General features: G+C 47.2%; 1 long non-coding RNA gene and 1 pseudogene across 1 annotated transcript; one reads left to right on the forward strand and one right to left on the reverse strand.

The window, feature by feature from the left end:
• Positions 1 to 3,227: 3,227 nt before the first annotated feature.
• Positions 3,228 to 11,737, reverse strand: LOC140470052 (uncharacterized). Its single transcript, XR_011956321.1, has 3 exons — positions 11,602 to 11,737; positions 8,806 to 8,928; positions 3,228 to 3,524 (listed from the first exon to the last, which is right to left on the reverse strand). It is a non-coding gene; the product is annotated as an uncharacterized lncRNA (long non-coding RNA).
• A 3,891-nt stretch (positions 11,738 to 15,628) lies between these two features.
• On the forward strand, positions 15,629 to 20,484 carry LOC140470027 (cyclic AMP-responsive element-binding protein 1 pseudogene; annotated as a pseudogene).
• Positions 20,485 to 23,267: the final 2,783 nt, after the last annotated feature.

Consider the following 23,267-nt stretch of genomic DNA (forward strand, 5'->3'; position numbering starts at 1 on the left):
ACGGGGTTTGGGGAACGGGGTTGCACGGGGTTGGGTGGGGGAACGGGGTTGCACGGGGTTGGGGGGATGTGGGTGGGTGAACCGAGTTGCACGGGGTTGGGGGGGATGGGGTTGGGTGAACAACGTTGCACGGGGTTGGGGGGGCAACCGCGTTGCACGGGGTTGGGGGGCAACCGCGTTGCACGGGGTTGGGGGGGATGGGGTTGGGTGAACCGTGTTGCACGGGGTTGGGGGGCCGACCGCGTTGCACGGGGTTGGGGGGGATGGGGTTGGGTGAACCGTGTTGCACGGGGTTGGGGGGCCGACCGCGTTGCACGGAGTTGGGGGTGCAACCGCGTTGCACGGGTATGGGGGGAACCGCCTTGCACGGGGTTGGGGGGATGGGGTTGGGTGAACCGCGTTGCACGGGGTTGGGGGGCGAACCGCGTTGCACGGGGTTGGGGGGCGAACCGCGTTGCACGGGGTTGGGGGGCGAACCGCGTTGCACGGGGTTGGGGGGCGAACCGCGTTGCACGGGGTTGGGGGGCGAACCGCGTTGCACGGGGTTGGGGGGCGAACCGCGTTGCACGGGGTTGGGGGGCGAACCGCGTTGCACGGGGTTGGGGGGCGAACCGCGTTGCACGGGGTTGGGGGGGCGAACCGCGTTGCACGGGGTTGGGGGGCGAACCGCGTTGCACGGGGTTGGGGGGCGAACCGCGTTGCACGGGGTTGGGGGGCGAACCGCGTTGCACGGGGTTGGGGGGCGAACCGCGTTGCACGGGGTTGGGGGGCGAACCGCGTTGCACGGGGTTGGGGGGCGAACCGCGTTGCACGGGGTTGGGGGGCGAACCGCGTTGCACGGGGTTGGGGGGCGAACCGCGTTGCACGGGGTTGGGGGGCGAACCGCGTTGCACGGGGTTGGGGGGCGAACCGCGTTGCACGGGGTTGGGGGGCGAACGGCGTTGCACGGGGTTGGGGGGCGAACCGCGTTGCACGGGGTTGGGGGGCGAACCGCGTTGCACGGGGTTGGGGCGCGAACCGCGTTGCACGGGGTTGGGGCGCGAACCGCGTTGCACGGGGTTGGGGCGCGAACCGCGTTGCACGGGGTTGGGGCGCGAACCGCGTTGCACGGGGTTGGGGCGCGAACCGCGTTGCACGGGGTTGGGGCGCGAACCGCGTTGCACGGGGTTGGGGCGCGAACCGCGTTGCACGGGGTTGGGGCGCGAACCGCGTTGCACGGGGTTGGGGGGGGAACCGCGTTGCACGGGGTTGGGGGGGAACCGCGTTGCACGGGGTTGGGGGGGGAACCGCGTTGCACGGGGTTGGGGGGGAACGGTGTTGAAAGGGTTTGGGGGAACAGCATTGGGGGGAATTGCGTTGGACGGGGTTAATGGGAACGGCGTTGCACAGGGTTGGGGGAGGATCAGCATAGCACGGGGTTGGGGGGAACGGTGTTGAACGGGGTTGGGGGAATGCGGTCGGAGGGTTGGCATTGCATGGGATTGGGGGGGAATGTGGTTGCACAGGGTTGGGGGAACGGCATTGCACGGGGTTGGGGGAATGGTGTTGCACGGGTTTGGGGGGAATGGCGTTGCACGGGTTTGGGGGGAATGGCATTGGGGGGAACGGCGTTGCACAGGGTTGGGGGAACGGAATAGCACGGGGTTGGGGTGGAACGGCGTTGCACGGGGTTGGGGGAATGGCATTGGGGGAACAGCATTGGAGAGGGTTGACGGGAACAGCATTGCACACAGTTGGGGGTAACAGTGTTGCACAGGGTTGGTGGGACGGGGTTGTGGCGAACGGCGTTGCACAGGGTTGTGGGATTGGGATTGGGGGAATGGCGTTGCACGGGGTTGGGCAGGGATGGGGATGGGCGGGGACGTCGTTGCACAGGGTTGGGGGTAGGGCGTTGTGGGGGAGGGTTTGGTGGGGAACGGTGTCAGATGTGGTTGATGGGAGCACCGTTGGACGCGGTTGGGGGTGGGTGGGGGGACAGGAGCTCCCTGTAAATTGATGTACATCCCACCCAGCCCCTGAGAGCCCCTGTACACATTGACACATTCCCCCCACCTCACCCCCCCACCTCGGATCCCCCTAGAAACACTGACACATTCCTCTGGTGTATTAATCCGTTCCTGAAAGTTTGTATAAACATCCCCACAACCACGCTAAATCAGCTTATCTCAAGCTCCCACTCACAATGAAAGTTATAGTCCCCTCCACAAATGGGTGAAATGAACAATCCAAATGATACCCTTACATTCCCTACATCAAAGCAGCGACTACTCTTCAAGCTGACAATCTGGGCCTCCAATCAATCTCTCTGTTCTCGGAATTCACTGAGCAAATATTAAAGAAATATCCATTATGAACCTGACTGACCACCTTTCAGGGATTCCCCCTGAGGGAGAATGTGTATTGTGGGTATCTCCTGAATTGTCCCAATGGCTGGAAGTGTTTCTCCATCGAGATCCTCTGATTCAGAGTCCAGAAACTGGGGTGTGCGGAAGGACAGGACTGTGTGAGCTAGTGTATACCACATCTGACTGTGTCAGTCACAAAAATAAATCTCTCGGTTTGAGTCTTGTCATGGTCAGTGTGGATCAGTAATGGACGTCTGATTCCCTGTCTGGGAGAAAATATTCCTGTTTTGCAAGATCAACATTTTAAATTGAATATTCCCACGTATCAGAACTACCTCCAGAGTCAGCGATGAACAACGGACCCTAATTTACACCCAGACATCAATGAGACATAGAAAAATAGTCCTTGCTGTTTCAATAGCATAATCACGGCGCCACAGTCAAGCAAATGAGGGGATTGTTTCTCCCAAAAAAAACTTTAGCAACACAGACAGAACGATACCATTTAGGCCCAGGAGCCTGACTGCAGCTTTATAACATTTTTTGTTCTGATTAAAAGTTTGTAGGCGGCATGGTGGCACAGTGGTTAGAACTGCTGTCTCTCAGCGCCAGAGACCCGGGTTCATTTCCTGCCTCAGGCGACTGACTGGGTGGAGTTTGCACATTCTCCCTGTGTCTGCATGGGTTTCCTCCGGGTGCTCCGGTTTCTTCCCACAGTCACAAAGATGGGCAGGTTAGCTGAATTGGCTGTAGTGTTAGATGTAGGAGAATGGGTCTGGGTGGGTTGCGCTTCGACGGGTCGGTGTGGACTTGTTGGGCCGAAGGGCCTGTTTCCATACTGTAAATAATCTAATCTAATCAAATGGAAAACATTAACTCTGCTTCTCTCTCTCTACATTACCTGCCAGTCTGTTTCAAATTTCCAGCAGCCACAGCATTTGTGTTCATTTTAGTAGCATCATCGTTAACTTTTCAGAACTCACCCAGTTTCTGCAACATCTTTTGATCCACTTTGTATTGCAAACATCGCAAATTATTCTCTGGAATGTAGTCAGTGATTCCGTTCTTGAAGTGGAAATGATCACAGATTCCCGGGTGTTTGAGTGAAGTCATTTCTCCTTATCTCAGTCACTCAGGCTGCTCTCCATTTCGGAGACTGTGACCCATTGTTCTCGATTCCTATCAGCAGAGACAGCTGCCAACATCAATCCTGCCAATCTCTTTGGTCATAATATCCAGTTCAATGAAAACACCTCTTATCACATGCAGTACAGGATCTCTGAATCTCACCCACTTAGGCAACAATCTCCAGAACCAGGAATAAGCCGGTGCCCCTCTGTTACAAACACTCTGATGGCAACGTGTGCTTCCTTCAGTGAGGAAAACAAATTTGCAACCATCTGTGTCCGTCTGTCTGCCTGAGGTTCCAATAAGTGCATTGATGGAAATCACATTGGAAAACCAAATCCCTTTCCAGGTGTTCAAATCACTTCATGCAGAATTTACAGACAAAGGAAATCTGTGTTATCGGGAGCATAATCTTATTAGTGACAGTCTGTTGCACACAGCAACATGATCTTCTCACAAACACAAGCCATTGTTCTATGTTGAAATTGAAATGTGAAGCCACAAAGGTCATGTAAACAATCTGCTGCTTGTCACTTTAATAAATGAACTTGCTGATAAGATAATGCTCAAAGTGTTATAAAGTTGAAGGTGTGTACTGTATCTTTAAGAGGGAGAGAACACTCTTCTGAACTGAGAGCTTATAACTGCCTGTGTACCGTATATGACTGGCCAGCAATCCCAGAGTGTACTGGGAAAGCAAACAAATGTAACATTTGGCTGTGAAATATAGACCTGAGTTGGTTGCTGTTTTGACAATAATTCAAATTTAAACTATCAGTTTAAATTATACCCCAAGATTCCAAAACCCAGTCGAATTTGTATTTATTGTTTTGCCAGCATCAAGCCAATGAGATGATCTGTTGGGGGCATATAAAGTGCAGACATTTTAAAAATTGGTCAGAGAGTAACTGCTGTCTGGGAGAGTTAACATCTTGCTCGCCAAGAAATTAGGAAAGTCTCTCAATCAAAGGGAACCTTTTCATATGAAACATACTCAGAATAAAAGAAGACAACGGCCCAGGGAGATCCTCAGACAGACGAAGAAAGACACAAAAGACAAGAGCCGCTATGTACTTTTGAAATTAGGTTGATGTAATTTTAATAAGTGTCTTATTGAAATAACATATTGTTATATAGCTGGAAGCAGATAATAAACAGTGAAGAGAAAGAGGGAGCTTAGATTTATGATTAGTTGTTTAATATTCACTTTTCAAGTTAAAAATAATTTGATGCTATTTTCTTTAAATAGTGGAATTTGTGAGTTTTCTGTCACTCAGACTTTAACAGATTACGTGGTGAGGTGAACTTTTCTGGGTGTTTGGTTTAATTAACAGAGGGGTTCACCGTCATGTTGTAACAAAAGAAACACAACAAAGTACAGCACAGGAACGGGCCATTCAGCCCATAATGTTGTGCTGAATGTGACACCAAATTAAGCTCATCCTTTCTGCCTATCTTTGTTCCACATCCTTGCATATCCACATGCTTACCCAAAAATCCCTTCAACACCCCTCTCATACCTGCCTCCTATACCATCCCTGGCAGCATGTTCCAGATTCCTACCAATCTCTGAGGAAAACATATTAGCCCTCACATCTCCTTTGAGCTCTCCCTCTTTCACCTTAAATGCATGTTCCATAGTAAAGATATTTCAGCTCTGGGTAGAACATTTTGACCGTTAACCCTGTGCATCTCATGACGCTGCGCTGACTGTCCCTAATTAGGTCATTCTTTCCCAAATGCGCATAAATCCTATCCATAAGAATTCTGTCCAAAGCTTCCCAACCACTGAGATGAGACTCACTGGGCTATAATTGCCTGGATTGTCCCTATTTCCCTTCTTGAAGAAAGGAACACCAGTCCTCTACGACCTTTCCAGTGGCTAGCGAGGACTCAAAAATATTGGCCAGGGCCCCAAAAATCTCCTGTCTCGCCTCTCTCAATAACCTGGGGTAGCTACCATCTGGCCCTCGGGATTAATCCACTTTAATGCTCTTCAAGAAATCCAACGCTTTTTTCTCGACCTCAAAATTGCCCGAGCACATTAGCCTGCTCCACACAAACCTCAGTATCCTCGATATCCTTTTCCTGGGTGAATGCCGATGCAAAGTAATTATTTAGGATCTCGCCCACTTCCAGTGACTTCAAGCACAAGTTCCTTCCTTTCGACTTGACTGGCCTGACCTTCTTTCTAGTTCTGTGGAAGCTGTGGAAAGGGTTCAGAGGAGATTTACTGGGATATGGCCTGGTATGAAAGGAAGGTCTTTCAAGGAAAGGCTGAGGGAATGGAGGCTATTTTAGTTGGAGAGAAGAAGGTTGCGAGGTGACTTAATTGAGATGTATAAGATAATCAGAGGGTTAGATCGGGTAGCTATTTTTTCCACGAATGGTGAAGGCTAACATGAGAGGACATTGTTTAAATTGAGGGGGGATAGATTAAGGACAGATATTAGGGGTACTTTCTTCACTCAGAGAGCAGTAGGCACGTGGAACACCTGCCTGCAACAGTAGTAGAATCACCAACGCAAAGGGCATTTAAATGGGCATTGGACAGACATATGGGTAATATTGGAAGGGTGTAGGTTAGATAGGCATCAGATTATTTTCACAGGTCGGTGCAACACCTCAGTATCCCAAAAGGCCTGTACTGTGCTGTAACGATCCATGTTCATATCCTCTTGTGGGTAATTATCTCCAGAACAATTTGGGATTCACTTTAACCCTACTTGTGAAGGGCATGGCTCCTCCTTGCTCTGCTCTTTCCCTGTTTGGGTTCCTTTGAGCTTTTGTTTTACACATTTCTCACATGCCATGCCAATTCTAGCTTCCCAAAATTTGTTTTTTTCTCCCTTCTGACTAAATTCCCAGCCTCCCTCGTTATCCAAGGAGCCCTTACATTGCCAGCCTTGTTTCTCCTCCCTTCTGAAACATGCTGGTCATGAACTCCGATCAGAAAGCCTTTAACTAACTCCCACGTGCCCAATGTGGCATTGTCTGATGACAGCTGCTCCCAGTTAACACTGCCTAGCTCCTGTCTAATACTGACATCATTTTCAATCCCATAATTTAGAAACATCCCTCAGGGTCCTGTCCGTATCCTTATTCGTCGCTACCTTAAACAAACTTAAGTTGTGATCACTGTTTCCAAAATGGTTTCCCACTAAAAGGTCAGTCACCTGGCCAGGCTCATTCTGAAACAATGAAACCCTGAAGTGTTGAGCAGCCAGGCCTGTGCTTCTCCCAACCACATTTCTGGAATGGCCACAATATCGGATCTGAGTTTATCTACCTTAGCTACGTTGCTCCTTGTGTTGAAATTAACACACTTCACCCCATTCGTACTATGGTGTTCATTTCTCTGTACTCCCTTTCTGATTGACTCGTTTACATCTTCCTTCCTTCCTTCCTCATCCCAAGCCCCCACAATGTGCTGCCCTGCTACTGTGGTTCTCATGCCCTTGCCATTCTAGTTTAAACCCTCACGTGTAGCAGGAGCGATCTTCCCTGTGAGGATATCGGTTCCCCTCTAGTTCAGGTCACCCCTGCTCCAGAAGAGGTTCCAATGATCCAAGATCCTGAAACACCCACTGTACCAGCTCTTCAGCCATGCATTCATCTCTGCTATCTTTCAATTCCTTATCTCACAAGCACATAGGACTGGTGGTAACGCAGTGATTACTACCCTCAAGGTCCTGCTTTTCAGTCGTTCCCTACTTCCTGTGCTTACTGCTCAGGATCTCATCCCTCTTTCTACCCGTGTCGTTGGTAGCAATGTGCACCATGACCTCTGGTCTCCCATTCTCCCAATTCAGAATTTCATGCAAATGCTCAGAGATGTCCTTGACCCAGACACCAGGGATACAACACCCCATCCTGGAGTCTCGGACACAGCCACAGTAACACCTGTCTGTGCCCCCAACTAGCGGCTCTCCTCCTATTTTCGCTCCCTTGGATTTTGCCCGACCTTGTTCTACAGCAGAGTCAGTTATAGAGTCATAGAGTCCTACAGCACAGAGAGAGGCCCTAGGAGCCAGACTGATCCCTGGCAACCATAATGTCCATCCGTGGCAACCCCATTTCCCTACCCATGCCCCATATCCTTCTAATCCTTTCCTACCCATGTATTTGTCCAAATGCCTCTTAAATGTTGTTAATGTACCTGCCTCAGCCACTTCCACTGACAGCTCATTCCGTATGAGAATCAGTATCTGTGTAAAAAAGTTGCTGCTAACGTTCCCTTTTATTCTTTCCCCTCTAACCTTAAACTGATGCCCTCTAGTCCTCAATTCTTCAACCCTGGGAAAAAGACTGAATGTATTCACCCTATCCATGCCTCTCATGATCATTTACATTTCTATAAGATCTCCCTTATGTCTCCTATGCTCTGAAGAAAAATGTCCCAGCTTGTCCAACCTCTCCTGATAACTCAGGCCATTGAGTTGTGGTGTTATAGACCTGGCTACCGCTGTGCTACTCCCCTGAGAAGCTATCCCCAACAATACACCAGCTCTCCCTTCTTAAACATCCGCATCCAACCCCATCTTTATCCCCTGTATGATCCTCAGTGTGTCCTGCTGTTGCTCCAACCCGACCACGCGGACACCCACCTACCTGATGGAACCCGGATGTTTGGACTGGACAAGATCAGGGGTGTATTTAAACGCAATGAATGGAATTCTGAAATTACATTTGGAGTGAATGTAATGTAGAGCAGCGTGAAATGGAGGTGGATGACCTACGTGACTCGCTGTAAGGATACTGACAGGAGAATCTGAGGTGATCATGAGTATATGGAGGTAGAATGTGGGAGACAAGCTGGGACTGTATTGGAGTAGTCACTGTGAGAGGGAACAAATGCTGGATGGAGGGTTTCAGCAGCTGATGGATTGACGCTCAGGTGAGCCATCGGAAACTGAGCAAGTGACCACCATCTAATAGGACAGAGATACTGATCCATCAGCCTGAAACTGACTGACCACGTGGCTGTCAGTGACTCCAACACAAGTGAATGGAAACATTGCTCAGAGCCTGTTTCTGTAACATTCAACACAACCAGGAAATGGAAAGTGAATAATTAGCTGAAAACAAGGCCACTGCTCTGTTAGAGTCAAAATCATTCAATGTTCAGTCACTGAATATTCTAACCTGCAGAAAGGAATCTCCCAGAATCACAGCAGAAGGAGAAAACAAGCTTGGCAGAGACAGAATTAAGCCACCGCCTGCATCACAACAGCTCAGACCAAAGAGGCTGAATTCTCATCCAACTGACAAGCAATACAGATACTGTCAGAGTTACAGATCGAGTTCAGAATTATTCAGGAAACAGACTTACCAGATACACTGGTCGGTGGGGTGTGCCAAAAATCCATGAAATAGCTTTGTGATGTGCCATTTTTTCGTTGAGAAATGATTCTTTGTTTTCGCGAAGAAGAGCGGATGTGTAGTTCACTGATCACTAGATTTACAGACAAAGGAAACCTGATCAATGACTCACAGGTCAATTACACTGTTAGTGACAGTCCATCGCACACAACAACAGCCTGTTACACAGAGAACAAAACAGATTCTCGTTTAACAGAGACACTCTCACAATGAACATCTGTTGCTTTAATAAAAATGTTACCTGTTTGAAGAAAAGGAACATATCACCAATACAGCGAGACTTTTAAACTGCCCAATGTAACTACGGAGATTTTAACCAATTCAGTGATCACATTTTCTTTGTACTTTGAAGCTATTTTGAGCAGTGTATGTATCGTGGGTCGGTGTGGACTTGCTGGACCAAGGGCCTGTTTCCACACTGGAGGGATTCTATTCAATACAATTGTCAACCTGTCCCACAGCAGGATGGGTAAGGCCCAAGGGGACTCTGTACCGGACAGGGGTTGTGTCCTACAGCAGGATGGGTAAGGCCCGAAGGGACTCTGTACCGGACAGGGGTTGTGTCCCACAGCAGGATGGGTAAGGCCCAAGGGGACTCTGTACCGGACAGGGGTTGTGTCCCACAGCAGGATGGGCAAGGCCTTGGACAAGTCTGGAACCAGGATGGGTAATGTCCGAGGGAAATCTGTACCGGGGAGGCATTGTGTCCCACGTTAGAGTGGGTGAGGCCGGACGGGAATCTGTACAGGGGAGCGTGTCCCCCACAGCAGGATGGGTAAGGCCCGAGGGGAGTCTGTACTGGGGACGGGTTGTGTTCCACAGCAGGATGGGTAAGGCCCCAGGGGAGATTGCAACAGGGAGGGGTTGTGTCCCACAGCAGAATGGGTAAGACCTGAGGGGAGTCCAACCCGTAGAGGGGTTGTGTCTCACAGCAGGATGGGTAAGGCTTGAGGGGAGTCTGTACCGGGGAGCGGCTGTGTCCCGCAGCAGGATGGGTAAGACCCAAGGGAGGTCTGTACTGGGGAGGGGTTGTGTTCCATGGCAGGATGGGTAAGGCCCGAGGGGAGTCTGTACTGAGGAGGGGTTGTGTCCCTCAGCAGGATGGGTAAGGCCCGAGGGGAGTCTGTACTGAGGAGGGGTTGTGTCCCTCAGCAGGATGGGTAAGGCCCGAGGGGAGTCTGTACCGGGGAGGGGTTGTGTCCCTCAGCAGGATGGGTAAGACCCGAAGGGGGTCTGTACTGGGGAGGGGTTGTGTTCCATGGCAGGATGGTTAAGGCCCGAGGTGAGTCTGTACCGGGGAGGGGTTGTGTTCCATGGCTGGATGGGTAAGGCCCGAGGTGAGTCTGTACCAGGGAGGGGTTGTGTCCCTCAGCAGGATGGGTAAGGCCCGAGGGAAGTCTGTATCGGGGAGGGGTTGTGTCCCACAGAAGGATGGGTAAGGGTCTGTGTCCCACAGCAGGATTGGTAAGGCCTGAGGTGAGTTGTACCGTGGAGGGGTTGTATCCCAAGCAGGATGGGTAAGGCCCGAGGGCAGATTGCACCAGGGAGGGGTTGTACCCCACAGCAGGATGGTTAAGGCCAGTCAAGAGTCTGTACCGGGGAGGGGTTGTGCCTCACAGCAGGATGGGTGAGGCCCGAGGGTACTCTGTACCGGGGAGGGTATGCGACCCAAAGCAGGACAGGTAAGGCTCAAGGGTAGACTGTACCGGGGAGGGGTTGTATCCCCCAGCCAGACGGTTAAGGCCCGAGAGGAGTCTGTACCTCAGAGGGGATGTGTCCCACAGCAGGATGGGCAAGGCCCGAAGGGAGTCTGTGCCGGGGAGGGGTTCGGTCCCACAGCAGGATGGGTAAGGCTCGAGGGGAATCTGTACTGAGGAGGGGTTGTGTCCCACAGCAGGGTGGGTAATGTCCGAGGGGAGTCTATGTGGGGAGGGGTTGTGTCCCACAGCAGAATGGGTAAGGCCTGAGGAGTGACTGAGAGCAAAGATTTACTCAGAGAGCTGAGGGGCAACATTTTCCACAGAGGACGGTTCATACACGGAATGGACTGCCAGTGGCGCATGGGAGAAACAAGAACAATTACAACATGGAAAAGACATTTGGGCAGGAACATGGAGGGGAGAAGGTTTGAAGGGCCATGGGCCAAACGCAGGGAAATGCAACTCATTCAGTTCAGGAAACCTGGTCAGCATTGATGACTTCGGCCAGAGAGTCATGCAGCACACAAACAGACCCTAAGTCTTGGGTTATTGGGGGAGTGGACTATCGTGACAAGGCATGTTGTCGAGCCTGAAGTAAGTTAGAGTGATATGTATGGTCGTCTGGACTGGAGCAGGTTTCAAATGTGTGAAGTGATTGGTGAGAGGGGAGGAAAGTACAGAGATAGGAACTGTTTTTGGCATTAGAATGATTGAAGACACTGATCCACAAGACAAGCCATAGATACAGTGTGGGAGAGGGAATACAGAATGGAACATTCCCAGAGAGCATTCCCACCCACTCGTGGAAGGCCTGCTTTCCCCTCTTTTGTACTGATGCTCACTAAGACAGCACAGGCTTTGATTGATAACTGTGACACTCCCGATGTTATCTTAGTACAAGAAAACTTGCAGTAAAGGCAGTGACTGAACCTGGGGTGTGCGTGTACTGTGCTCCCCCTCCAGCACTATAGCTATGTCATGTCCTGTTAGCTGATGCTTGGAGCCCTCTCATTGCTCTCTGCTCTGTGCACTGTGAGTGATCTTACCTCACTGCAGGATTTATTGAAGGCTCCAGATCTCCCTGCCCTGTGTCTCTCTGGCTGACAAATCATCTTCAATGAGGGATGGATGAGACACCCAGCAGCTGGGAAGTCTATTAGGTCAGGACCTTCCTGAGTACCTACAGACAGATTAGCACAATGGGAAATTAGACTGTTGCAGTGAGGGCTACTCATGTCAAATGGCACTGAGTCCCACAGAAATCTGGAACATCCCAGTCTCCATCGTCTATCTGGAGTGGAGAATTCTGTTTGCTCAGGATCTGGAGGAGCTACAAGAGCGAGGGACATTGACAGAGGCAGCAATTAGACCCACACAGTGAGGGATACCACATGGAGAGATACTAAGTGATATCACCAGAGTGCAAGATCAAACAATTGTGCAGGAAGAAAGGGTTTTGATTCATGTTGCACTGGGATGGGCAACCTGTGAGCAGGCAAAGTGATGGTCTAGTGGCATTAAGTGAGACAATTTATCCAGAAACTCAGCAAATGTTCACTGGACACAGGTACAAATCCCACCATTGCAAATGAGAAAATGAGAATTAAATGCTTCAAAAAAGATGTAATTAAAAACCTGTGAGTATTAAACAATTGCTGATGTTAAGAAAAATCCACCGGGTGCATTCATGTCTTTAGTGAAGTGATCTCAGGTGGGTCTTTCCTCCGATTGTCCTGGACCCGGATAGCCCCGCCCTCCTGCACATTGACCTTCTCAAGATGGCGGCTCTGAGGCCCGCGCTCCCTCTTCCCTCAAATAAATGGCGGCCGTGACCCTGGGCCGCTTTCCCAACAGAGACCATCATCTCCTTATCCGGGTCTGGAGTGTCTTTTTCGGATTTTTTTCACCTATATCCGCGTCTTGTGAATTCTCTCCGCTCCTTTCTCCCAGTGAATCTCCCACACACCGCTCTCTGAAGCCGATCGTAGCCACACCCGGAGAAGGCTGCTCCATGACTCGCCGTGTCTTGGTTAATGTGACACTGCGCTTGGTCTTCATAGTAACCAAACTGCGCGTGCGTCGGAGGTTGTCAGTGAGTTTATAGAGAATATTCATATCTACACAGAATCACGGGGGAAATATCCGACATTAACAATTGCTCTGTCGAGTTACAGTCATTGAGATGGTTAATATGCAAATAGATTGTTTGGTCCAATTTAACCATACCAGCCAGGTATGTAAATTACCAATCGTTCTGGGAGTTTGAAAATAAGTTTGTTACTCAAGTTGTATAAATCGATTGGAAATATGTTCATTGTCAGATTTACATCTGAACTATTTCTTTAAAATCTCACATTGGTTTATGAGAGGTGTTTAATTCTCCGCTATGCCGTGACAATGATCAATCCTGCAAAGCAGTTTGCTTTCTGACCAATCCTGAAGCGTTCACTCCACAGAATGCATTGGCCCGCTCCTCACTCACTCTGGTTGGAGGACCGGCCGCTGCTCGGTCCTTCAGTTCCGCCCCTTCCTTCCAAAAGCAGAGGTGATTCAGGTGCGACTCAGCAGTTAAGCAACAGAAACATTAAGGGACAAGGGAAGTTGGTGTCGATGCCTTGTGATGCAGGGAAAATATCCCGAATCTTGGACCGAGAGACCGGCGTTCAATTCACAGGTAGTGCAGGTGTGTGTAAAAACAACTTTGAACAGGTTCATGAGGGAAAATAAGGGAAGTCAGGAACCGAGTAAAAACAATAGAAAACCCATACAATGTGGTGGTGCTCTCAATAGTCAGATGATTTTAGTCTTTACCAAGTGTTTCAGGGTCCCAATACAGTCTGTTCCACTCCTCCTTGTGCACATATACCACGATTGTGGGGTAAAGTGTTGTGGTGGGATATAAAGGTGCTTTTCTAGAACTCACTCGGTTTTGGAGTTAAAAATGGGTGAGAAAGAGTAGGGTTTTGGATGGAGTTACCTGTTCCCCTCCGGCTGCAGCATCTCATTATTGCGCTGACTCTACCTCGTACATGTTTGGTAGAGAACACTGTCATTTCATCAGCCCACAATACAAGATCCGTCACTCTGTTTAAGACAGCAGAAATCTCTTTTAGCACTATAGTCATGACATGCATGAACCTGTTGCAGTGCTACAAACTCCATGACAGACTCGGTCTGGAACCTCCTCTATCCTTAAGACTTTATGCACTGCTTGCACTTTTCCATTTCCCCTTTGCACGTTCCCTTTCCAACCCACCCCACCTGTATCATTCCACAGCTGGAGCTGTCAAGGACAGAAGTCTGCGGAATAGCCTCCCTAACCTTCTCTCTCTTCCTTTTAAGATGTATCTTAAAATCATTCTCTTTAATCAATGTTTTGATCATCCATGAAGCACCTTGGGAGATTTGCCGTTGTGAAAGTTCCATACAATGCAAGTAGTTGTTGTTATTGCCATACATTAGGTGAAACAGGAATGATGCAGTCAAAATTCTAACAAAAAAATCACTGATAGGTGCAATGTATAGGCCACCAAATAACTACATCACATTGGCATGGGCAATAAACAAATAAATAACTAATGCCTGTACAAATGGTACAGCTATTATCGTCGATGATTTTAATCTATATGTAGATTGGTCAAACCAGCTCAGTCAAGGTAGCCTTGAGGAGTTCACTAAGTGTATTCATGATAGTTTTTTGAACAGTATGAAATGGAACTGACAAGGGAGCAAGCTATCCAAGATCTGGCCCTGTGCAATGAGGCAAGAATAATTAATGACTTCAGAGTTAGGGATCCCCTGGAAAGAAGCGATCACCGTATGGTTGAATTAGAGAGTGTGAAGATAAAATCTAATAACTGGGTCCTGTTCTTGAACACTGGGAACTACAATAGAATGAGAGAGAATCTGGATAACGTAGACTGTAAACAAAAATTTTATGGTGGGAAGATGATCAGCAGTGGAAGATTTTCAAAGACATTTTACAAAGTGCTCAGCAAAGATATATTCCAGTGAAAAGGAAGGACTGTATGAAAAGGTATTCTCGGCAATGGGTATCTAAGGAAAGTGATCAAATTAGACCCTGAGAACATAAGACATAGGAGTGGAAGTAAGGCCATTTGGCCCATCGAGTCCACTCCGCCATTTAATCATGGCTGATGGGCATTTCAACTCCACTCACCCGCATTCTCCCCGTAGCCCTTAATTCCTTGTGACATCAAGAATATATCAATCTCTGCCATGAAGACATTTAGCGTCCCAGCCTCCACTGCACTCCATGGCAATGAATTCCACAGGCCCACAACTCTCTGGCTGAAGAAATGTCTCCGCATTACTGTTCTGAATTTACTCCCTCTAATTCTAAGGCTGTGCCCACCGGTCCTAATCTCCTCACCTAACGGAAACAATTTCCTAGCATCCACCCTTTCCAAAACATATATTATCTTGTAAGTTTCTATTAGATCTCCCCTTAACCTTCTAAACTCCAATGAATACAATCCCAGGATCCTCAGCCTATCCTCGTATGTTAGACCTCCTATTCCAGGGATCATCCATGTGAATCTCCGCTGGACACGCTCCAGTGCCAGTATGTCCTTCCTGAGGTATGGGGACCAAAACTGGACACAGTACGCCAAATGGGGCCGAACCAGAGCTTTGTAAAATCTCAGTAGCGCATCGCTGCTTTTATATTCCAACCCTCTTGAGATAAATGACAACATTGCATTTGCTTTCTTAATCAAGGACTCAACCTGCATGTTTACCTTTAGAGAATCCTCGACTAGCACTCCCAGATCCCTTTGTACTTTGGCTTTATGAATTTTCTCACCATTTTCAAGGTAGTCCATGCTTGTATTCTTTTTTCCAAAGTGCAAGACCTCGCATTTGTTCACGTTGAATTTCATCAGCCATTTCCTGGACCACTCTCCCAAACTGTCTAGATCATTCTGCAGCCTCCCCACTTCCTCAGTACTACCTGCCTGTCCACCTAACTTCGTATCATTTGCAAACTTCGCTAGAATGCCCCCAGTCCCTTCATCTGGATAATTAATATATAACATGACCACGCAGGTAACCATGCTTGGGATCCAATCAACGACAAGTCCAGCAGTAACTTCAGTGCATTTGCCGAATGGGCAGACTGTTCAAGTGCAAGGAGTTATCCAAGCAGCTCAGTCCTCAGTCATACAGTCCCCTCCAGTTCAGACTGTCCAGATCTCTACTATATCTGAATGTGAGGACTCCAAGGAATCTGTGGATAGCATGACTGACTCTCAGAAATGTAGAGAAACCCTATCGAGACGGCCTTCATTCAGGAAAATCCTGAATGAACTTTCTTCTGATCCCCTGGTGTGCCAAGAAATTGATGAGGAAAAATCAGAAGAAGAGTCTGTCTCAACTGTTACTACAATGACGATGCAGACACCCATCTATCAGACTATCAGCAGACAATACATTGCTATCACACAGCGGGGGAGCAATTCAGCTGCCCAACAATGGTTCAGATGGAGTGCAAGGACTCCAGACACTAACAATGACCAACGCAGCTACAGCCAAGGTTTGAGCAGCCATTGTACAGTATGCACAGAGCCCTGATGGACAGCAAATCTTTGTTGAAAATGTGTTGCTGGAAAAGCGCAGCAGGTTAGGTAGCATCCAAGGAATAGGAGAATCGACGTTTCGGGCATAAGCCCTTCTGTGCCAGGCAGCCAAGTGCTTGTACGAGGTGCTGCTGAAGATGTCCAAACCTATAAGATCCGTACAACTCCTAACTCCACTGCTGGCCAGGGAATGGTTATGGCATCTTCACCAGTCCTGCAAAGCCAGTCCCAGAATGCTGAAGAAACCACTCATAAATGTGAAATCTGCCTCATGAAAAACAGGGAAGCAGCTCGAGAGTGCCGTCGCAAGAAGAAAGAGTGTGTGAGATGCTTGGAGAATTCGGTTGCTATTCTGGAAAATCAAATTGAAAGAGAAGGTGTACAAAGTGGCCAAAAACAGCGTGAAACTAGAACTGGGAAAACGTTAAAGGTCAACTGAAAGCCACGAAAGAGCTATAAAGAAAAGTAATATAGAATATGAGAAAAATAAACTAGCACAGACTATAAAGACAGAGAGCAAAAGTTTACATAAATATATATAATGAGAAAAGAATGGCTAAAGTAAATGTTGGTCCTTTGGAAAATGAGAAGCTTTTAGTTATGGGATATCACAGTGGAGGATACTAATATCTTTCCAGTAACTAGCAAAGAGACAAAGGTAGGTGAGGATTTGGAAACTATCATTATTACGGAACAGCTAGTTTTAGACTGTTTGGAGGTAATTGAGCTAATGATAGAAAAGTCTTCTGACCCTGATGGAATGCCTCCCAGGATACTAAAAGAGATACCAGGAAAAATAGCAAATGCACTGGCAGTAATTTTCTAAAATTCACTGGACTCTGTGGCAGTCCCAGCAGATTGGAAAACAGCAAAAGTGACACCACTGTTTTAAAAAGGAGGTGGACAAAAAGTGGGGAATTATATACCAGTTAGTTTATTCTCTGTAGTGGGAAAGATGCTTGGGTCTATTATCAAGGAAGAAATAACAGGGAATCTCGATAGAAATTGTCCATTGTACAGATGCAGTATGGGTTCATGAAGGGCAGGTCATGCTTGACCAATCTTTTGGAATTCTATGAAGACATTTCAAGCAAGGTGGACAACGGAGACCCAGTGGATGTAGTGTACCTGGATTTCCAAAAGACCATCAACAAGGTGCTGTGCAAGACGCTGTTGCACAATATAAGGGTGCATGGCGTTAGCGGTAGAGTATTAGCATGGATAGAAGATTGGTAAACTAATAGGAAGCAAACTGTTGGGGACAAATGAGTATTATTCTTGCTGACAATCATTGACACGTCGTGTGCCTCAGGGACCAGTGTTGGGACTGCAATTATTTTCAACTGATACAGATGATTTGGAGTTGGAACTATATGTAGGGTGTCAAAGTTTGCATGTGATACTAAGATGATTAGCAGGACAAAGTGAGCGGAGGACTGTGAAACTTTGCAGAGCAACATAGATACATTGAGTGAGTGGGTAATGGTCTGTCAAATTAAATAGAATGTTTGTAAGTATAAAGTTTATACTCTTTGGTTGTAGTAACATTTAAAAATAAAATCACTTGAATGTTAAAAAGTTGCATCATTTGCTCTGCAGAGTGACCTGAGCATCCTTCTGCATGAAGGTTGGTCACCAGGTACAACAATCAGTTCAGAAAGCAAATGGAATTTTGTCCTTCGTTGCTGAAAGGAATGTGTTTAAAGGCAGAGGTTATGTTCCAGCTGTATTTGAGTGCTGGTGAGGCCACCCCTGGAGTACTGCATGTAGTTTTTGTCTTCTTACTTGAGAAAGGATGTACTGGCACGAGAGGGGGTGCAGAGGAGGTTAACTAGGTTGATCCCGGAGTTGAGGGGTTTGGCTTAAGAGAGACTGAGTAGATTGGGATTATATTGATTGGAATTCAGAAGAATGGAAAGATATAAAAGATATAAAATAATGAATGGAATGGATAAAATAGAAATAGAGAGATGTTTCCACTGGCAGGTGAAGCAAGGACAAGACAGCATCACCGCAAGATTAGAGGCAGCAAATTTAAGACTGAATTGAGCAGGAACTTCTTGACCTCGATGGAATTCATTGCCCAGGGAAGTAGTTGATGCTAGTTCAGTAAATGTTTTTAAAGCTAGGTTAGATTTATTAAAACTTAATTAATTAATGGACACGGTGAGAACGTGGGTAAATGGTTCTGTGTCCACGAAATGATCAGCCGTGATCTTATTGAATGGCAGAGCAGGCTCGAAGGGCAGGATGGCCTTCTACTGTTCCTAGTTCTTCTGTTATACATCCCTCCCTCATTCCCTCATTCGTGACTTGGAGGTGTTGGTGTTGGATTGGGATGGACAAAAGTAAAATTCACAGAACACCAGATTATTGGTCAACACGGTTATGTGGAAGCACTAGCTTTTCTGCTTCTTCATCAGGTGGTTTTGAGATGCTGTTGTGTCATTTTTAACTCTTGTAACTCATGAACAGCAACAAAAGCCACGACGCAATCCGTGTGCTCCAGCCAACAATGGGTCCCGGGTGATTGATGTCAGAGGCGGACCAATGGAAAGGCAGGGACGGCGCTGGAGGACCTGGCGAGGCAGTTGGTCCTCCGATCAATCAGGATGAATGAGGGGCGGGAGTAGACTATACCACGTGATCATCCTCGCGGTCGGTTCGGGATGTGTGGACAGAGAGCTGTTGGTAAAGATAGAAATAAACAGCAGGAAGCGGGAGGGAAATGGTGTTGGTATGGGTTGAGAGGGTTCATAGTCATTTGGTGCAACATCGGAAACTACAAATTTGAAACTTAGAGTCCCGTTTTTGTAGTACACGGGAAAATGCCTCATCTGGCGATTGACTAGAGTAAGCAACACCATCTTTATTCGGGGCAACAATTCACTGGGCACGTGCAGCCGCCAGCTTTGTAGGGGGCAAAGTTCTGCGGGACGCATGTGCAGCCTTCTCTGGTATACAGTCATAGGGCAGGATTTACACAGAGCATATTCACACCCAGAGAAATGGATTTTTTTTTTCTCGATTTGTTTTGTCATTCATTTAAATGATTTGGATGTGAATAGAGGCGGTACAGTTAGTAAGTTTGCAGGTGAAACCAAAATTATTGGTATTGTGGACAGTGATAAAGGTTGTCTCAGGGTACAATGGGATATTGATCGGATGGATCAATGGGCTGGGGAGTGGCAGATAGGGTTTAATTTAGATAAATGTGAGGTGCTGCATTTTAGAAAAGCAAATCAGAGCAGGACTCACACACTAAATTGTAAGATCTTGGAGAATCTTGCTGAACAAAGAGACCTTGGAATGCAGGTTCATAGTTCCTTGAAAGCGTCGCAGGTAGATAGGACAGTGAAGAAGGCATTTGGTATGTTTCCCTTTATTGGTCAGAGCATTGAGTAGAGGAGATGGACAGGACATTGGTTAGGTCACTTTTGGAATATTTTGTGCAGTTCTGGTCTCCCTCCTTTCAGAAGGAGGCACCGAAACTTGAAAGGTTTGAGAATTGATTTTCAAGGATGTTACCAGGGTTGGAGGATTTGAGCTGCAAGGAGAGGCATAATAGACTGGGGTCATTTTCCCTGGAGTGTCATAGGCTGAGGTGTGATGTTATAGAGGTTTATAAAGTCGTGAGGGACATGGATAGCATAAATAGACAAGGGTTGGTGGAGCCCAGAACTAGAGGATATAGGTTTAGGGTGAGGTGAGGGGGGAATTCAAAAGGAGCCTGAAGGACAACTAAAATTGTCACATTTCAAAGGCATTTGAATAGGAAGGTTTCACAGGGATGTTGGCCAAGTGCTGGCAAATGAGAATAGATTAGGTTAGAATATCTGGTTGGCATGGATAGGTTGGACCGAAGAGTCTGTTTCTGTGCTAGACACCTCTGACTGTGGGATCATAAAAGTGAACATTGCTCTGATTCATCTCTGGGCTCCTTGATGTCCATTTGTTTGTTATCTAGCTTCCTCAGTCTCTCGTGTGTATTTTTGTTCTGTGTAGTATTTTACTATTACGATCACAGACCTCTTTGTAAATGAATTGCCCACTGCTGCCCGGCTCCTGACCTTATGCTCCATTATCAGGTTATTTTTTTCCACAATATCTTTGACAGTCAAGAGTTCTTATTTCCAATAAATGAGTGGATTTTCCTTCCATTTCTGACAGTCAAATTCTGCACCATTTTCATTCCCTGTAAATCATATTGCGCTCCCTGAAACATGATGTGTATTTCTCCTTCCACAGATACCAGTGATCAAGGCCAAAGCTCTGTTACCTGTTGAGAAGGTGATGTTTGACTTCCTTGTACTGCTGCAGTTGGTATGGTGAAGGTGCGCCCACAACGTGGTTGGGTAGGAGACATTACAGTTTATTCACTCAGAGATAGTGCAGAGTTAAAGATATCTGTACAAATCAACACGTTTTAATTTCACAAAAATATTGAATTTTTGACATAAGGCCACAGATGGAGAATATTATGTCCGGTGACCAAAACTTTTGCGAAATAAACATTTTTTCAGGAACGACTTAAAGAAAGAAAGCAGATCTTAGAGGGTTAGGGTGGGAATTCCAGACGGTGTTGCCTTGGAATCTATAGAATCTATACAGTCTCACAGCTGAACTCAAAAATAAACACGTCATTGGGAGTCTGAACTAAAATGAGTTATTGAGATTTGAAAGGGTGTGTGGTGCAGGAAGATAGGAATGATTACAGCCAGGAATTAAACCAAGGGTGTGAAAGTAGACTGCTGTTGCTTATAAATGGGAGCCTTTTGATGGATCAGCAAGTTCTGGTACAAGTGAGTACTTGGGCGGTAGAGTTTTCAATATTCTGGAGATTATAGGGAGGTGATTGTGGGATACTGGCAAGGAGTGGGTTTAGGTAATGAAATCTAGAGTTAACAAAATGAATGAATCAGTGTTTCAGTAAATGAGCTGAGACTGTGGTGAGGTCAGGTGATATCACTGAAGTCGAAACAGTGGTCTGGAATTCAGCTGTTTGTCAGTTTGTGAATCAAGTCTGTAACAAGACCAGGATCTGAGTGGCCCTGGCAGAACCCAAACTGGGTGTCACAGAAGGTTATTGCTGAGCAGCTGCTTGACAGCACTGTTGATGACACCTTCCATCACTTCACTGCTAAGCGAATGTCGACTGATGGAGGGAAATTGGCTGGGTTGGCTCTGTCCTGCATTTTTGTGTTGAACATCCCTGGGAAATATTCCACAATGTCAGTAGGTGCCAGTGCTGGACTTGTCTTGGTGGGCAGCAATTTCTGCAGCACAGCCATCAGTATTATTGCCACAATGCTGGCAGGGCCGACAGCCTTTATACTGCTTCTCCATTTCTTGATCTGATTTGAAATAAGTTTTCAACCAAGTTGATTCACGTCTGTGATGTCAGGGACCAATGTAGAAGGCTCATCCACTTGACACTGCTGGCTGAAGATTGCTGCAAATGCTGTTGTCTTGTCTGTTGCATGGATGTGTGAGACTGCTCCATCAGTAAGGGAGGGGATATCTGTGATGCTTCCTGCAGTGAGTTGTTTAATTGTCCATCACCATTCCTGACTGGGTGTGGCAGAACTGCAGAGCTCAGATCTGAACAATTGGTTGTTGGATCACATAGTTCTATTTGGTATTGCTTGCACTGTTTGGCATGTAGGTTGGGTAGCTTCACCAGGTTGGCACCACATTTTTAGGTATGCCTGGTATTGCTCCTGGCATGCCCTGCGGAACTCTCCATTGAACTAGGGTTGATCCCCTGACTTGATGTTAATGGTTGAGTGGGGGACATACCAGGCCATGAGATTTCAGATTGGGCTGGAGTACAGTTCTGCTGCTGCTGTTGGCCCACAGTGAGATAGAAGTTGCAGGGTCAAGAGGGCTGATTGTGTTGTTGTATTTTCCAGTGCATTGGTAGATGTAATGTTTTTGGTAGATGTAATGTTTCATTCCTTTGTTAGACTGTGCAGTGATTAATACAATGAGTGATTTGGTGGCCCCTGTCTGGAATTAGATTAGATTAGATTACTTAGATTACTTACAGTGTGGAAACAGGCCCTTCGGCCCAACAAGTCCACACCGCCCCGCCGAAGCGTAACCCACCCATACCCCTACATCTACATCTACATCTACCCCTTACCTAACACTACGGGCAATTTAGCATGGCCAATTCACCTGACCTGCACATCTTTGGACTGTGGGAGGAAACCGGAGCACCCGGAGGAAACCCACGCAGACACGGGGAGAACGTGCAAACTCCACACAGTCAGTCGCCTGAGGCGGGAATTGAACCCGGGTCTCCGGCGCTGTGAGGCAGCAGTGCTAACCACTGTGCCACCGTGCCGCCCATATGCAACTTTTAAAGGTTTTGTGATTTACACATGAAAGAAGTGAAACGATCATGGTATTCGAACAGATGAAAGACTCAACAGACAATCAAGGTATTTTTCAATGGAGAATTTCAGTTACATCACACTATAAATTTTTTTTGCTATAAATTCTGCCTTAGAATTGTGCCCTCCACAATCACCTGATGAAAGAGTGGCGCTCCGATAGCAAGTGTGCTTCCAATTAAATCTGTTGGACTATAACCTGGTGTTGTGTGATTCTTAACTTAGAATATGACAGCACTACTAACAGGACTGCATGTAAACAGGCTCAGTCCAGTTAATCAATACATTCAGAAGGATTTCCTCCAAGTTTGATGACGCAATATTAGTCAAAACCGTCAACTTCAACCTGCAATGATGCTCTTAATAAAAACTTCAGGCTGACACAAAGCTCCACACCCCACTGCAATGTGGTAACTAAGCCCGGCCCAGGAACTGGAACTGTGACTCAAAACTGTGATCTCAAAGGAAGTGAGCAAACACAATTCTGACAGATTCGTTCTCAGAGATGAGTAGCAAGTTTGAGACAAGGCAGGTGGTATGCCTTCTTGCATTTAGCTTAACTGCATTTCTTATTTACAGTTGTGTTTTGCAAAGTATAAAGAACTGTTTTTTTCCATAGTTGGGGAGTTTTATCCTCATTGATCACAGTTGCTGCCTCTCACTCCCCAAGTCAAATCATAGGATCAATAACAAAACAATACACTGCAGATGCTGGAG

This window comes from Chiloscyllium punctatum, chromosome 50 (genome assembly GCF_047496795.1).
Source record: "Chiloscyllium punctatum isolate Juve2018m chromosome 50, sChiPun1.3, whole genome shotgun sequence".
Taxonomy (NCBI): Eukaryota; Metazoa; Chordata; class Chondrichthyes; order Orectolobiformes; family Hemiscylliidae; genus Chiloscyllium; species Chiloscyllium punctatum.